The following is a 19,331-nucleotide window of genomic DNA, read 5'->3' on the forward strand; positions in this document are numbered from 1 at the left end:
TACAAAAAAGAAAAAGGTCAATGACAAGTCAGAATTAGACTCCGAAAAAGTAGTGCCAAGAAGCAGACTTGCAGCCAATTACTTGCCTGACAGATGATGTCCCACTTAGGGCATATTAAGTAGGCACTGAGGGTGGCAATAAATCAAGGGTAATGAGAATCAGGGAACAATATGAGAAAAGTTTTTGTTTTATATACCACTACAGAATTTTAAAATAGAAAATCATAAGAGAAAGAAGCTATATTCATTTCAGCACATCCATGTAAGTTTTAGGTTTCATGGTTTAGTGTTATTTTACTTATAAGCATGTAAGGGTTAGGGCACCGCATCTAGGATGCTGATAGGTCTTAATCTGAACCAGCCTTGCTTCTGTCCCAATTAAGTGGAATTTTAAAATGTAACCTTAGATTATATGGGAAAAATATGTTTTTAAACCATAAAAATGCATAGAGTATCAAATACTTTTTTCAAAAACTTGCAAAATATTTACAGTTCACACAAACATTTAGCCAACAGAAATCATTTCCTTGTTTTGAAGTATTTCATACTACTCACATTGACTCATCACCTAACCTGAAACTGACTTACCCTAAAGCTAATGAAGCCTAATTTTCAGGGTCCTTCTCTGGCTTAGGCTCTTTATAAGATCCTGAACTAAGTTCTCCTTTCATAATTTTGTAATTTTTCTTTGAAAGGGCACCCAATATTGTAGATGCTTCAGATCCCCATAACATCTAGATCTACCCCAAGATAATTATTTCAAAGACCAGTGGAAGTGACCAACTAATACAGACTGGCAATTTGTTCCCCATATTTACTAAATCCAATTTTTTATTTTAACTATACAAATTCTATAAAGTGAATGTGTACATTTTATTTTAATTCCACTGCGTGAACTATAAGAAATTATTTCACTCTTTGGAATCTAAATATCCCTATTACCTTTAAAAGTATCAACTTGCCAATAATAAGAAGAAAGAAATTAGACATACTTATATTTTTAAATTTTATTATTTTTTTCTTTTAGAAACAGGGTCTTGCTGTGCTGCCCAGGCTGGTCTCAAACTCCTGTCTGTAAGTGGTCCTTCTGCCTACCCTCCGAAAGTGCTGGGATTACAGGCATGAGCCATCATGCCTGGTCTATTCTCTTAATAATATTAATATATTATTATATAAATATTCATACCCAAAGCTAACACAACTCTCACTTTCCTTGAAAAACTATTTTTAAGTTGCATATTTAAATAATGAAAACCGTGCACATTTTTTTAAAAAGTCATCTTTCAACTGATCTCCTTACTTAGCATTTATTAACAAATTTGCTTACATAATGCATATCTTCCAGTCAATTGATTTTTAACTTTTTAGAGCTTACTAGTGAAGAATACAATTTTCTTGCATTAATTATATCACTTAAAGTCTGGCTAAAATATGCTCACTCCTGAATATTCAAAATGAAACAAAGGATTTGTCAGTTGCATACTATCATATTATGAATTAAAATGGTATGTGCATTTACTTAATAAACCGGATTAATTACAAAATATATCTCTCTGACATCTAACTTCTAGTATTTTTTTTATGAAACCCAGTAACCTCAACATACCTAGCATATTACATGTTTAATTATACTTAGTAAGTACTATATTTTATAAGATAATGATAATAAATAAAACCTTTCTTACATCTATTCAGTACCTGCCATTCAAAGGTTTCTAAGCCTATTATATTACATGACTTGGTAACTGCAGCCTATATAAGTCCAAGGGTATGTGGAATAAAGACAATGGTGTTCTAAATCTTTCTTACACAGAGAGGAAAGGAAACATTGTAAAAATCACAAGGGTAAATTCTCTTTACACAGAGTCTTTTGATAATTTAATATTCCTGTAGAGAAAAGGGACCTTCTGTTCTAAACTCTTAATTCCAAAGACTCAAACAGGCAACTTGCAGAACAATAGGGCACCAAATGGAGCTTGGCAAGGAGGAAAAAAACACAAAAATGAATGAGGTCACAATTGCTTAATTCTCTTTCAAGCAACGAGTAAAAGCAGGAAGAAGCTGGCTTAGGGAAAACCCAAAGTGAGTGATTTTTATTTAATTTTCTTTTTTGATAAGTTGCTGTAATTCTCCATAATTCTAATGTTGACATGAAATATTCAGTGATACTAGTAGGATATTTCTTAGCTAGATCTTTAGAGGAGAACTGTGAAGAAATTCAAAAAAGATAGGATGATTTCTTTTTTTTTTTTTTTTTTTTCTTTTTTTTTTTATTGCATATTAGGTTTTGGGGTACATGTGATGAACATGCAAGATTGTTGCATAGGTACACACATGGCAGTGTGCTTTTCTGCCTTCCGTCCCCTCACCTGTATCTGTCATTTCTCCCCATGCTATCTCTTCCCACCTCCCCACCGCCCGCCCCTCCCCCATTTCCCCCCAACAGACCCCAGTGTGTAGTGCTCCCCTCCCTGTGTCCATGTGTTCTCATTGTTCAACACCCGCCTATGAGCGAGAACATACGGTGTTTGATTTTCTGCTCTTGTGTCAGTTTGCTGAGAATGATAGAATTTACAAAGAACTAAAGCAGATCTACAAGAAAAAAACAAACAAGCCCATTCAAAAATGGGCAAAGGATATGAACAGATACTTTACAAAAGAAGACATACAGGAGGCCAACAAACATATGAAAAAATGCTCATCATCACTGGTCATCAGAGAAATGCAAATCAAAACCACATTGAGATACCATCTCACACCAGTTAGAATGGCGATCATTAAAAAATCGGGAAACAACAGATGCTGGAGAGGATGTGGAGAAATAGGAACACTTTTACACTGTTGGTGGGAATGTAAATTAATTCAACCATTGTGGAAGACAGTGTGGCGATTCCTCAAGGACCTAAAAATAGAAATCCCATTTGACCCAGCAATCCCATTACTGGGTATATATCCAAAGGATTATAAATCATTCTACTATAAGGACACGTGCACACGAAGATAGGATGATTTCTAAAACCACTGCAAGGAATCATAAATATGGCTAACATGGTGAAACCCTGTCTCCACTGAAAACACAAAAAATTAGCTGGGCATGGTGGCAAGCACCTGTAGTCTTCAGCTACTCAGGAGGCTGAGGCAGGAGCATTACTTGAACCCAGGAGGCAGAGTTGCAGTGAGCCAAGATTGCACCACTGCACTCCAGCCTGGGCGACAGAGCGAGACTCTGTCTTAAAAAAATAAGGCGGGGTGGGGGGCGGGCATTAGAATGGCTCTAGGAGTTTTCTAAGAGAAGATTCAGGGAGTAACAGTCATGTTAACCTATTCGTTCACTTAACAAATATGTACTGAGCTCCTACCACATGTCAGACACTCTGCTAGGTACTGGAATTCAAAGACAAATTTAATGTGCTTCATGCCTCACTATCTAGTAGGGCAAACAGACTCATACACAACTAAGAGAAGCCAAAATGAAATTCTATGATTAAATAATTCATAAGTTATAAAGAAACTCAGGAGATCAAATTAACTTCTAAGAAGGAACAGCTGGATTAAGATTAAGAAAATAGAACTACAAATCGTTCTACTATAAAGACACATGCACACATATGTTCATTGCAGCCTGCTGTTTGCAATAGCAAAGACCTGGAACCAACCCAAATGCCCACCAATGATAGACTGGACAGGGAAAATGTGGTACATATACACCATGGAATACTACACAGCCATAAAAAATGATGAGTTTGTGTCCTTTGTAGAAACTTGGATGAATCTGGAAACCATCATTCTCAGCAAACTGACAGAAGAACAGAAAACCAAATACTGCATGTTCTCACTCATAGGCGGGTGTTGAACAATGAGAACACATGGACTCAGGGAGAGGAGCATCACACACTGGGGGGAGTTGGAGGGGTGCTAGGGGAGGGACAGTGGGGGATGGGAAGGGTGGGGAGGGATAACATGGGGAGAAATGCCAGATATAGTATGCACCTATGCAGCAACCCTGCAGATGTACCCCAGAACCTAAAGTTAAAATTTTAAAAAAAGAAAAAAGAAAAAAAGAAAAGAAACAAGGGCTGGTCAAGGATCCAGACTGTGGTAACAGCAAGGAGTCATCATCCTAGGGCTAAGGAACAAGGGAAGAAAATGGTTTTACTAGAGTCCCAATAAGGTAGAATTGTGGAGGAGAGACTGCCTTGTGAAACATGTAATCGTGAGAGCACAACTATGGCCAGAGACATAACCTGGTGCAGGAAAGAAACATAGCCAACCCTCTTTCCTCCTCTCTTCCAACTTCCTGCCAGTGTCTCCCACTGGTGAACTCTACTTGAAACTAGCTGAACAACAACACGGTGTCTATTACATTAATTCAGTATAAGCCACAAAGAGGTCTAGTTTACCCCGATAGCTTGCTCAGAAGGGCATGAGAGAGTAGAAGAAAGAAGGAAAAGGTTTGAAAGAGAAAACAGGTATTTTTAAAATGTAGAGCCTCCTTGAGATTATCAAAATGAGTTTTATAGGCAGCCAGAAGGTAAAATGAGGGAAATTAGCTGTGGAAAACTCAGGTGTATAAACAGAAGAAGGAAAGCAGATCAGGCCTAAGCCCTAACTTTAACCAAGGCCAACCCGTGCAGGTATCAGGTGCAAATTCTCAGAGACAACAATAATTGCTGGTTACCACAATGGCTACAGGACCATCCCTGGAATTCTCTAACTGAAAAGTATCTGCCTGCCAACCTGTCCCCAGTAGAGTATAAAGTAAGAAAAATCACTTCCTCAATAAAACAATATAAGAATAATCATTTTTACTATATTTATTGCTCCTTTTAACCATGTTAATTGCATGCAAATGTTCATAGCCAGAGGCTTCATTTCTTCCCTAATTTTGTTGTGTGGCTTGTGTACATGTGAGTGAGTGTATATACCACATTAAGTGTTTTGTGATGTAACTATGGATTTCTACACCTCAAATCATTTACAAGCTTAAAGTAGAACTGTTTCAATGAGGCTATATTTTCAAAAGTCTATGCTGAGTGATTCAATAAATACATAATGTGTATATATTTTAAGATACAAAACTTCTAGGGAGATGTGCTTAATTTATTCATACAGGCCTATCACTTTGTAGACTAAGAAGCTACACCACGTTGAAATCATACTAACCCATAGAACCATAGCTTCTCATTAGTTATTAATATTAAGCAATGTGATATGCATATTTATTCTGACCCTGGTAGATGCTGCTGTTGGCATAACTCCAGGTAGTGCATTCACATTGTGGTCTATGTGATTTATGTCACCCAGAGCTTTCCAGCACACAGTCTATTTAGTGATAAGTAGAGATATTAACAAGAACTTGGAGAAATTCAGCAGGACAATATAACGCTCAATATATATGTTCTACCAAGGTTATGGTAAACATTACAAATTGTATAGTCACTAGCATCATAATTATGTGAGAATCTAAAAAAGCAATTAATACAAATTATTTTCACTTCATTTTAACAACCTAAAAACAACAGCAAATGGGAAATAAGAGATGGTACAAATTTGAAAGTCATCAGTTGTTAAAAAGTGAAAGGTAATTTATAACACAGACAGAAATGGATAAGTGAAAGAAGACAGTAAAACTCTGAAAATTCTAAGTCATACATTAAAATCTTTATTTACTGGTCGTTAATGCAGAGATGGCAACTGCGATTCCTTTAATGAGATTTAAATGAACTTCAGCAAACCTTTGTAGAAAGAATTATCTAAATCTACCTAAAATTATTTCAGAATATATAAACTAAAGGGCATGATATTTTACTTCTAAACATTTCCTCCCTATATATTTAGCTTTTTCTTCTTATTACTTAATTGAAGATATATGCATCTACTTTAAACTTCCCAATTGGTATCAATCCCTTTAAAAATGATTCAGTACAAAACTAAAAGGTATAAATACCAAAAAGAAAGCCAGTATAATTCACTTAAGAGTATGAACTTACAGTTTATTTAAAATTCATTTTCAAAACACCAACTATCAGTGATCTTTGGATTGATTATCTGTTAAGGATAGATTTTTATAAAGTAGTAGCTTTCGTATGGTGTTCTTTGAAATTTTAATTCCCTTTGGGAGACTTCTTAAAAATGTATAATAGCAGTTACTTCAATCTGAGCCAATATTTTGATAATGATATACAAATCAAAGCTGTTGGATGAGAACATAACTCATTAACTATAATTATGTGTATTTGTATTTTCGATTTTTTAAAAGAATGTACAGTAAATGCATTCATGAGGCAGGCAAAGCTTCTACAGAGTCAAACAAGAAGTCTAAAAGTGTTTCGGTATTCTTAAAAGGCTCCAATCAGCTATTCTGCATTTATCCAACCCACAATCTTTTTTTGTAATCTGGACTCACTTGGAGTCAATTCTTAACAATATGGGTGTAATAAAAGTCTTGAGCACTACTGATACAAATTAATGTCTCTCTTCTCTACAATGCTTAAATCTCTATTATAGCACTGAACACATTTTCTTTTTCTCTAGTGAGTTGTACACTTTTTCTTCTTTCTTATCTCAGGACAGAGACAGTGTCTTACTTGTCTTTGGATTTTATTCAGCACCCAGCACAGGCCCTGAGTAATACACTCTCAAGGTTTGTTAATTTTTTTTGATAAATTCTCTTCCAGCTTCCTGTTTGATAAAAATAAAAAAAAATCTAAAATTGAATCTCTCTAAACCTCACTTTTCCCTTTACATTTCTCACCTGTGGAGTTTGCATCTTATGATAAAGATTCTATAGACTGTATCTTACAGAAAGATTCTGCCCTTTCTGTAAAATGACAGCTTACTTTCAACTGAAGCACATCTGAAACATCTGAAATGGGAGCATTGAGAAAGTAGCTGGTTACTGTCATAGCAGTAACTTACTAACATAAAAAATGCAAATTAGCATGCTCAAAGCAAGTCTGCTTGGACAATTGATGACAAAACTTCTTCTTTCCCTAATAAAACCAGTATTTGTGAGTCAATGCTGTTTAAAATGATCAGAAGTTCAGAGTGCTTAAATAATTCACAAATTCATGAATTAGATATGATCGTGCCCCTTAGCTAAATCTCATTAATTGTTTGGGAATTTAGTTGTTTGCAAAACTAATATTAGAGCTTAAGAAATGAGATCTCAATAGCAGTTGTGCGATCTCCCTTTTCTGTTTTATATACATCATGTCCTTGGGTTTCTAAAGGACCAAAGAGTGCTTCTCCTGGGAGGGCCTTAATTTAGGTCAGTAGCTTGTTCTTCCAAAAAGAGAACGGGCACTGAAATACTATAAATTTAGCAGTTGTGAGGGGTTAGGAGGCAAAGAAGGATAAAAATACCTCCTAGAACAGAACAAGAGCAAAAATTCAAGCACCCTGTCCAGATTAGCCTTTAGTTTAAAGAACCTATAAGCTGAGAAAACAAAAATTAATTGTTTAGAAGTTAAAAGCAAAAAGGTACACACTATTGCTGGAAGCAGAGATTCAGCATTTTTTACTCTCACTTTACCAACTCAAATGGCAATCTTAAAGTATTCTGAAATTCTTTTAATTTAGCTACTTTTTAGTTTTATTCTTGATCCTGGCTCATATACCATAGAACAGTCTTTTAAAAAGACAATGCAATCGATTCATTTAGTCCTCTGGCAATAAGAAAAATAAACTGAATGACTGGAGGTAAAGATTTAGAGGAAAATACAGTATTTGTGTCAATACTTAAATACTATTAAAGCAACAGAACATGGACACACATGAAGAGACAGGTTTCATTCCCACCAGACAAACAAACACAATGTATAATACAATAAAGAAAAGTTTGCATATTATCACTTTCAAAGTTAGAACCAAAATCTATCCGACAGTCCTTCTGTGCATCTTTTCCTACCACCATAACCCAGTGAATTTGGCCAATATAGGAACATCCAGTCTTTGGTTTAACTTTGTGTAATTTTTTTTTTTTTTCAAAATGCCTAGCACCATTTGGACACATGTTGTTTTGATATTATAGTGATGAAGATATTAAAGGTAAAATGTTGTGTAAACTGCAAAGCATGACTCTTTTCGTTATAAACCAAATGTTAATGCTCAACTAAGAGATTAAAAGTAGAAACACTGAAAAAGTGATTTTGCTGCTTTAGAACAGTTTTTGGTGTGCAGGTAAAACACAGGAGAAAACTGTTGAGGGATAGCTCTATTAGGAGGACATTTTTCAATGCAGTTTCATGAGAGCTATATTAATAACTACATTATGCAAAAAATGTAGGCCAAGAGAAGAGAAAATGCACAAGGTTAAAGGGAGCAAGCTCGTGTAGAGCAAGGCAAGCAGAAGGGATGGCACAAAGAGGAGGGACCAGAGAGCAGAGGAAGCAGCTGAGGATGGAAAAATTTGAAATACTTGAGACAAAGCAGGAGAAGGAAAAGGAGTAAGCGACAAGATGATAAACAGGAGAACAAAAACAATTTCATAAAGACGTGGGGCAGCAGTGGTTAACACCTGGCGAAAATAAGAAACTTGTTTTTTTTGAGACAAGGTCTTTCATTGTTGCCCGGCCTGGAGTGTAGTGGCACAACGATGGCTCGCTACAACCTCGACCTCCTGGGCTCAAGCAATCCACCTCAGCCTCTGGAGTAGCTGGAACTACAGGCATGTGCCACCACACCTGTCATGTTTTAGTTTTTTGTGAGACAGGGTCTCACTATGTTGCCCAGGCTACGCTTGAAGTCCTGCGAGTCATCCTTCAACCTTGGCCTCCCAAAGTGCTGAGATGGTAGGTATGAGCCACCACACTTGACCTAAGAAATATTTATGGATAGTGAAGCACTATAGTAGAAAGTAATCTCTCGTGCCTTTAAGGAACATTCAGCCTAATGTGGGAAGTAATGGACACATGCACAGTTAACTAAATATAACTCAGAGAAGAACAAAGTCTTACAATGGTGGAACTGGAAATGCTTCACACAGAGGAGCATTTGAAAATGATCAGAGGGAGAGATGATTTAGTATGATGTAATTCAGGAAAAGAGTACTCATAATACATTCAAAAATAGAATAGAATGATAATCACAACAATATACTTTGTCTCAGGGTCTTATGAACATCCAGTCTAGATACCTATATTAGCCAGAAGTAATTTATTATAAGTTGGTTTTACCTATACTCCCAAACTAGTAGGCTGATGGATCTCAAGCATAGATGCATATTAAAATCACTTGAAGAACATTTAAAAGTCAATGCCCTATCTGCATGCCAGACCAATTAAACAATTCTGAAGGTAGAACTTGGGTCTTTTTATATTTTAGAGCTGTCCAGGTAGATCTAAGTTGACAACTATTTTATTATGCAGAGAAAGGGGAAATAAAAGGGAAAAACAAACTTAACATGTGAATAGAGAAAGCGACATAGATATTCAGTAGAAGCCTTATCCTATGCTATCTGATGGGATTTGGCCCTTTGTTTGAAAATAATCGGTTAAACTGAGAAATCATATATGACAATAAATGTGTACCTTAAACATTTTAAACACACAAATCCGTACTCATTCAACCATGTTTTGATGTTGAACATTTTAGTATGGATTCTTTGATTGTGCTTCATTGTAGTCTTGATTATATAAGTACACCTTTCAATGTGTTGCCTAGAATTTCCAGTATAAGTTTCATTTTGTTTGGGGTTTTTTAAATGTAATAAGATAGATACTTGCCCAGCAGTCTGAAGAGAAATAATTTTAATGCCCTGTTTTTGTCCACATTTATATTTAGTTGTCACATTTATACTGACATGTAATTTCAGAGTACCTTTTTTAAGGGAACTCTTATACTGTGTTGGTGGGAATGCAAACTAGTTTAGCCACTATGGAAAGCCATTTGGAGAATTTTCAAAGGACTTAAAGTAGAACTACCATTCAACCCAAGAATACCACTACTAGATATATACCCAAGGAAAATAATTCATTCTATCAAAAAGACACATGCACCTGTATATTCACTGCATCACTATCAATGACAGCAAGACCATGGAATCAACATAAGTGCCAATCAACAGGGTACTGGGTAAAGACAATGTGGTGTATATATATAGCATGGAGTACTATGCAGCCATAAAAAAACAATCCCTTTGCAGCAACTTGGACACAGCTAGAGGACATCATCCTAGACAACCTAACACGAGACCAGAAAACCAAAAACTGCACGTTCTTACTGATAAGTGGGAGCTAAACACTTAATACACATGAATGTTAAAGTAAGAATAGTAGTCACTGGGCATCACTAGATGGGGAGAAAGGGAGCAGGGTGTGGGCTAAAGAACCACTTGTTGGGTACTATGCTTATGGCCTGGGTGATGGGATTACTGGGACTCCAATTACTGGGACTCCAATAATCCATCAATGATACAAGCCTCAGCATCATGCAATTTATCCATATAACACACTTGCATATGTACCCTTTAATCTATAATAAAACTTGAAATTTGCAGGATACAAAATCAATGCACAAAAATCACTAACATTCCTATACACCAATAAAAATCAAAGTGAGAGCCAAATCAGAAAAGCAATCCCATTCACAATTGCCACAAAAGAATAAAATACCTAGGAATACAGCTACCTAGGAAAGTAAAAGATCTCTACAAAGAAAATCATAAAACACTTCTCAAATAAATCAGAGAAGACACAAACAAATGGAAAAACATCCCTTGCTCACGGACAGGAAGAATCAATATCATTAAACAGAGCCAGTGTAAACTCTCAATAAATGTTTCTAAAATCACCTGGGGATCTTATTTAAATGTGTATGCTGACCAGTAGATCTAGAGTGAGACATGAAATTCTGCATATGTAACCAGATCCCAAGGGATACCAATGCTGCGGGTTCAATGTTCACACTTTGAGTAGCAAGATTATAGATCAGTAATTATTAACTGTACTTGCACATAAGATTGCACATAGGGAAACTGTTGAAAATATCTGTGTGAAACCCAAACCAATTAAAATCTCTAGGAAAGCAACCGGGGCAATCAGTAGCTTTCAAGAGAATCCAGGTGATTCTAATGTCTGACCAGTGTTAAGGATTACTGGTGTATGCTCATCCAACTAGTCAATTAACAGAGGTTTTACTATAAATCCCAACCATAGATAATCCCACTCAGTAATGCACAGGTTGCTTTAAGAATCAGAACAAAATTATTCCAGACACTTCTCATATTGTAAATCATTTACTGATGTATATAACTGCAAAAGACAAATAGAAGTAACAGAAGTAGAAAAAAATGAAGAAGAGGGAGATGGAGAGGCATAAGGAGAGAGAAAAGCAGAAGCAGAGAGAAAAGCAGAAGAGGAGAGGAAGAAAGAAAAAGAGAGCAAGTGAAATTCATGTTTAAGACTAGAGATTGAGCCTCATTAAATACACCTGTACTTTTACTTTAGGACAAAATATTTGTTGAGGTGCATTTTATTTTATTCTTTTCTGATAATTTTTCTCTTTGGGGCCAATCAAGTAAAAGTTTTTGACAACTATGCAAAATGAAACATCAAGGTTAAAATGTTAAACACATTATGTTACCTCTGTAAATTAAGAATTATCACCAAAATTACCCTTCTCACAATAATAAATAATCAAAAGAAAATTTGGTTACATTACTCCCAAATGCCTCTGGAATTAAATAAGAAGCAAAAGGGCCTCCCGTAATCTTTCATGTCTTCAGTTATGCTATTCTATATATATTCATAAATTTCCCCTAAGCCACATTTATTGAGAAGAATACTGTGGAAATGTTCTTGTGCATTCTCTCTCTCTCTCTCTCTCTCTCTCTCTCTCTCTCTCTCTCACACACACACACACACACACACACACAATTATTACTTTAATGGCTATTATGTGCCAGTCAGTGAGCTCAGCCTAATCAAAAAATAAAAAATAAAATAAAAAAACCCACAGACACTGACCTAAAGAAATAGAGGAATAGATTACCTGAAAAGATGTCAAAATGACTATCATAATGATGCTCAATGAACTCAGGAAACTGATACATGAACAAAATTGATATTGGAATATCAATAAAGAGATGGTAATTTTTTAAATGACCAAACAGATATTTAGAATGTAAGAATACAATAACTGGATTGAAAACTCAACAGTAGATTTGATTAAGTAGAAGAATCAGCAAACTCAAAGACAGTACATCTGAAATGCAGTCAGAGGAGCAAAAAGAAAATCAAATGAAAAAGGATGAAGAAAGCCTAAGGGACTTATGAGATAACATACAGTGAAACAACTTATGCATTTGGGAGTCCAAAAAAAAAAAAAAAAAAGACAGAAAAAGACAGAATGCTTATTTGAAGAAATAATAGCTGAAAACTTCCCAAATCTAGGAAAGCAAATGTACATCTAAATTCAAGAAGCCAAAATAATTACAGCAAGATTAAATGCAAAGAAAGCTACACAAAGACATTACAATCAAATTGTCAGAGGTCAAAGACAAAGAGAATTCCAAAAGAAGCAAGAGAAAAGTGACTAGTCATGTACAAGGGACCCTCTATCAGACTATCAGCAGAATTATCAATGGAACCACTGCAGGTAGAATAGAATACAATGATGTATTTAAATATTGGAAGAAAAAAATCTGTCAACCAAGAATATTACACATACAAACTGTCCTCCAAAATTAAGAAAAAATAAAGACTTTCTAGATAAACGAAAGCTGAGGGAGTTTATCACCACTCAACCTGCCTTACAGAAAATGATGACAGGAGTCCTTAAAGCTGAAATGAAAAATAGACAGCAACACAAAAGTATACGACAGTATAAAGTTAACTGGTAAAGGAAGCATATGGACAAATACAAAATACTGTCATACTCTAACAGTAGTGTATATATATATATATATATATATATATATATATATATATATCACCTTTAATTATGGTATAGAAGTTAAAGATAAAAATATAAAAATACAACTATAAAAATATGTTAATGGACATGCAACATAAAAATGACAAAACTTTGGGTAAACTAACAAAGGAAAAAAGGGAAGACTCAAAATCAAAAATGAAACAGTAAACATTACAACCAATGCCACAGAATAAAAAGGTCATAAGAAACTACTCCAAATAATAATAACACCAGTAAAGTGGATAACCTAGAAGAAATGGATAAATTTTAGAAACACTACAACCTACCAAGAGATAATCACAAAAAAACTAATAAATTTGAAGGGATAGATAATGGGTAAGGAGATTGATTCATTAATCAAAAATATCCCAGCAAAGAAAAGCCCAGGACAAGATGGTTTCAGCAGAGAATCCTACCAAGCATTTAAAGAATTAATGCTAATCCTTCTCAAACTCCTCCAAAAATGCTGAAGAAAATGGAACACTTCCAAACTTATTTATGAGGCCAACATTACCCTGATAAGAAAACCAGACAAAGCACTGCAGGAAGAAAGCACTACAGGCGAATATCCCAGAGAAATACACATGCAAAAAACCTCAAAGAAATACTAGCAAATTCAATTTTACAGCACAGTAAAAGGATTATACACCATGATAAAGTGGTATGAATCCCTTGGGTGTGAGGATAGCTCGATGTATGAAAATCAATCAATGTGATACACCATGATAACAGAACAAAGGATAACATCACATAATCATTTTAATATAAGAAGAAAAAGCACTTGAAAGAATTTAATGCCCTTCTATGACTTAAAAAAAAAAAAACCAACAAATAAGAAATAGAAGGAATGCACTTCAACATAATAAAAGCCATACATCAAAAGCCCACATCTAATATTAAACTTAACAGTGATAAACTAAAAGTTTCTCCTCTAAGATTAGTAAAAAATCAAATTTGCTCACTTTTAGCACTTTTCTTCAACAAAGTACTAGAACTCCTAGCTAGAGAAATTAGGTAAGACAAAGAAAGAAAAGGCATCCAAATCAGAAAGGAAAAAGCAAAATTATCTTTTTTGGCAGATGACATTATCTTATAAGAAAAAGACCTGTTAAAGCTCATAAACAAATACATCAAATTTGTAGGACATGAAATTAACATATTAAAATTAGTTTTGTGTGTCTACAAGAAATAATACACAAAGGAAATGAAGTAAATAATCTCATTTACAATAGCATCAATAATAATAAAATACTTAGAAATAAGCTTAACCAATGAGACAAAGGACTTGTACACTAAAAACTATGAAACTACTGAAAGAAATTTTAAAAGATATTAAAAAATGAAAAGACAATTTTTGTTTACAGGTTGGAAAACACTGTTAAAATGTTTGTACTATCCAAAACAATCTATACATTTAATGCAATCCCTACCAAAATCCCAATGTTACATTTTAGAGAAATAGAAAAAACAATGCCAAAATTTATATGGAGCCATAAAGGACCCCATATAGCTGAAACAATCTTGAGAAATAACAAAGCTGGAAGCCTCACACTTCCTAACTTTCAAACACATTACAAAGCTACAGTATGTAAAACAATATGGTTTGGGGCATTAAATGCAGGTAATGAAACAGAACAGAGAGCCCAGAAATAAACTCACTTACACACAGTCAAATCTTAAACAAGAATGCTACAAATACACAATGGAGAAAAGACACTCTCTTCAACAAACTGTGTTGGGAAAACAATATCAAATGCAAAAGAATGAAATTAAACCTCTATCTTACACCATGCACAAAAAGCAACTCAAAATGCATTAAAGACTTAAATGTAAGACCTGAAACTATGAAACTCCTACATGAACTAATAGAAAAAATTTCACAATATTGATCTTGGCAATAATTTTTTGGATATGACACTAAAGCTCAGGCAACAAAAGCAAAAATAGAGAAATGAGACTACATCAAACTAACAAAATCTCTGTACAGTAAAGGAAACACTGAGAATGAAATGCAGCCTATGAAACGGGAGAAAATAAGCTATCTGTATCTGATAAGGAGTTACTATTCAAAATATATAAGCAATTACCACAATGCAGTAGCAGAAAAACAAATAACCCATTAAAAACTGGGCAAATGATTTGAATAGGCCTTTCTCCAAAAACAAGATATAAATACCCAATAGGTATATGAATAGATGCTCAACATTACTAATTATCAGAAAAATGCGAATCAAAACTGCAATGCAATATCATTTCACATCTGCTAGGATGGTCATTACCAAAAACAAACATAAATAAAAACAGAAAATAAAAAGTGTTGGCAAGGATGTGGAGAAATTGGAAACCTCATGCACTGTTGGTGGGAATGTAAATGTTCAGCCTCTATGAAAAACAGTGTAGACGTTCCTCAAAAAATTGAAAATAGAACTACCATATGCTCCAGCTATCCCATTTGTAGGTATTTTTTCGTCATAATTGAAATAAAACTCTCAAAGATCTGTGCTCTGACGTTCACTGCAGCATCATTTGCAATAGCCAAGAGGTGTAAACAACCTAAGTGTCCACTGATGGATGAATGAATAAAGAAAATGCAGTATATGTATACAATGGAATATTATTTAGCCTTTAAAAAGAAGGAAATCATGCCATATGCTACAACATGGATGAATCTTGAGAACATTATGCTAAGTGAAATAAGCCAGTAACAAAAGGACAAATATTGCATGAGCGAAGGGATCAATGTCATCTAGGCAGAAAACAGAATGGTAGTTTTTGTGGGCTAGGAGGAGAAAAAATAAGGAGTTTCTATTCAATGCTTATAGACTTTCAGTCGATGAGAAAGTCCTAGATGTCTGCTGTACAACAATGTGCATATAGTTAACAATACTGTACTGTACACTTATAATTTTATTAAGAGGGTAGATTTCCGGTTATGTGTTTTTTAATCCAAAAATAAAAAAGAAAGAAAGGGAAGCAAGGAAGCCAGGAAGAAGGGAAGGAGGGATGGAAGAAAGGAAAGAAGAAAGGAATTGAATGAATTATAGCATGGAATGTTCTAGCTATCTACTGCTACTGATTTCTCATTTAATTGCATTGTGGTCATACAGCATATTCTGTATAATTTCAGTTCTTTGAAATTTGTTTAGATGAGGTTTATGGCACAGTATAAAATCAGTATTTATAAATATTCCATGGGTGCTTAAAGACTTAGGTAAGCTGCACAGTAGGGGTATAATAGGCTAAATATGTTTATTAGGTTTGTACTCTTAGTCATATTCAAATGCTCATATCCATTAATACTTATTATGTGTGCTCATATTCTATCAATTACTACAATTTCACCCTATGTATCTGTCTATTGCTCCTTCTAATTCTGTCAATTTTCTTAAATCTATTTTGAGGCTATACTATTAGGTAAATACAAGTTTAAATTGCTAGGTCCGGGCCGGGCGCGGTGGCTCAAGCTTGTGATCCCAGCACTTTGGGAGGCCGAGGCGGGTGGATCACGAGGTCGAGAGATCGAGACCATCCTGGTCAACATGGTGAGACCCCGTCTCTACTAGAAATGCAAAAAATTAGCTGGGCATGGTGGCGCGTGCCTGTGGTCCCGGCTGCTCAGGAGGCTGAGGCAGGAGAATTGCCTGAACCCAGGAGGCGGAGGTTGCGGTGAGCCAAGATCGCGCCAGTGCACTCCAGCCTGGGTAACAAGAGTGAAACTCCGTCTCAAAAAATAAAAATAAAAAATAAAATAAATTGCTAGGTCCTCCTAGTAGTTTTAAGTTTTGTCATTATTAAGTAATTTGAGTAACACTTTTTTTTGTATTAAAAGCTACTTTGTCTGATTTATCAGAGAAACCTAGCTTTCTTTTGCATCGTCTATATTTTACTGCTCTTTCACTTTCAATCTTTCTGCATTATTATATGTTAAAGGGGTATCTTTTAAACAGTTTAAAGCTGAGTTTTATTAATTCAGTTTCAAAATATTTTGAAATATTTATTTGAAACTGAATTAGTCTTATTTATATTTAACAACAAATATAATCAATTTTTAAATCTACTGTCTCATTTTGTGCTTTCTCTTTTTCTGCCTATGCTGTTTATTTTTGTCTTCCCTGCTTTTACTTATTTTAAATTAATTATTTCTGTTCATTCAATTTTCCCCTATACTTAGTAGTTTAGATATTTCACACTCTCTTCTTAATAAAAAACTAAGTTTAGATGATAGCATTAAGGTCCTTTAGGATAATAGAAGGGTCTTAAAATGTTTTAACAATATTTTATCCACCCTACTATAAAGTAATTGTTGTATTTTAAAATTTCTATACATTTTATAAATTCTGTAAGATTATGAGGATGATAATTATCATCTTACTCTATCAATACTCGTTTAGGTTTATTCCCTATTTATAACATTTTTTCAGTATCTTACTTTTTAGAAATATTTGTCTTTATTTCATTCTTGTAGGATATTTTTGTTAAACGTAGATTTCAAGCTCAGAAGCCATTTTCCTTTCATATATTGAGGAAGAGAAAGAACTACTCCCTTCTGGTTTCAACTGTTGAAAGGTGAGTACGATCTGTCTATTCATTATTCCTCTGAAGTTAATATTGCCTTTGGCTCCTATTTGGACTTTTTTTGTCTTCAATTTTTCTGAACTTTCACTTTATTGTGTCTAGATCTTATGTCTTCCTGTTCCCTGAAGATATATTCAGATTTATCTTATTTAATGAGTACACTTGTATTATATTAACTGTTGGTAAATTCTAAGTTGCCATTTTTGCAGTCTGTTTCTGTTGTCTGTTGTTTCTGCCAGTTTTCATTCTGTAGTTTTGTTTGCTTGGATGCTTAGTCGTAGTGGAAAGAAACCATATTTCTAAGAGTAACTTGAGGTCTAGGATAAAGACAGATTTCTCCAGAAAGAATATTTATTATCTTTCACCAAAGGCATAACACATAAACACAAGTGAAATCCAAGGCTTCGGTCATCCTGAAAAACTGAGATAACGGCAACCTAGGCTTTATTTCCATGCAACATCTTGTTTACTTTTAACTGGCCTTTATCATGAAGGTACATGGTTTTGGAACTTCAGCTTAATGTAATGAGGGTCTCTTCAATGTTCCCTCCTACTATAGGTGCTTCACTTTTATTTCTATCTCCTTGGTCCCATAAATTTATCAAAAGGAAAGCTGAATTTTCAAGGAAAAAGAAAGGCCCTCATAGCAAAAGCAGTTCCACTGATTTTTTTTCATTGTATTCTATTTTCTGGGTTTCTCTTTGGTTTTGGTCTGAGAATCCCTTGATATTATTCTAATTATTCAAATAATTTTTGGAATTTTAAAAAATATTTTTATCCTCCTTTGTTAGTTGCTTTCAGAAGAACTTAGTTCAAATAACTTAGCCTTTATGCAAAATAGGAAATTCCATTCTCAATTTTCATCTTTTTAATTAATTGAAAATAGAAGACTACAAATATTTGGTGAAAACTTAGAGACTGAAAGTTCAGATTAAAGATGAATAAAAATTTAAGTAAATTAAAATTAAATACAAGAACTTAACTCTAAAAAATAAAAGCATTGAGTAACTCTAGTAAAGGGTCGCTAAAACAAAAATATTCTAGAGCCCTGCCAAGGCCCTGCTACACAGAAACTGCAAGGCAAAAACTAAGATTCTAGCATTCTAAAGGATAAAGTAGACACTATCAGTAGACTAAACAGTGATCAATACAAAATATACGTAGAATTAACCATGCTTAACAACAACAACAAAAGAGACAGAAATCATGAGCAAACGTCAGAATTGTACGTATGTACTTTCTTAATGAAGCCAGGCTTTGCTAACAGGTGGATGTGAAAAACTCAACAATATACTGAAAGAACTCAGAAAAGAAGTTACCACTAAAATGTCTACTATTGTAAATCAATTCAACTAGTTGTAATTATGTAAATTAAACTTTAAATTCAATAATTGTATTGTTAATATTTCACAAAGCATATTTGGAAATAATTTTAAGAATTACAGAATCAGCAAATGTCTGACATACATATAGTCCCCCTCAATGAAGTTATACATAAGGTAATACTGCCTTCAAACTTATATATGCAAGCATAAATTTAATTTTTATTAAAAAAACAGAAAATTTCCTAATTTATTTTATAAATTTATGCATTTATGTAACTCATAATGTAAATATTCTCATACTTTCTACTCAATCTGATTTATTGTCCTGATTTATTTTCAGTGCTATAATTAGTTACATAAAAAGATGATTTTTAGATATTCAAATGTTATCAAAATATTTATATTTTGTAAAATTTTTCTATTTTGTAAAAATTATGTAAAAATTCAAAATCAATACATACTGTATTAAAATTGCTACTTTTCTAATATTCAGAGTGAAGTTGCTCAGATTAACAT

The 19,331-nt window shown here is 34.1% G+C and overlaps 1 protein-coding gene across 4 annotated transcripts in view; it reads right to left on the bottom strand.

The window, feature by feature from the left end:
* The window catches only part of NELL2 (neural EGFL like 2), a 449,663-nt gene that overhangs the window by 229,778 nt on the left and 200,554 nt on the right, over positions 1-19,331 (bottom strand). The window lies entirely within an intron of this gene.

Source organism: Saimiri boliviensis, chromosome 7, assembly GCF_048565385.1.
Source record: "Saimiri boliviensis isolate mSaiBol1 chromosome 7, mSaiBol1.pri, whole genome shotgun sequence".
Classification (NCBI taxonomy): domain Eukaryota; kingdom Metazoa; phylum Chordata; class Mammalia; order Primates; family Cebidae; genus Saimiri; species Saimiri boliviensis.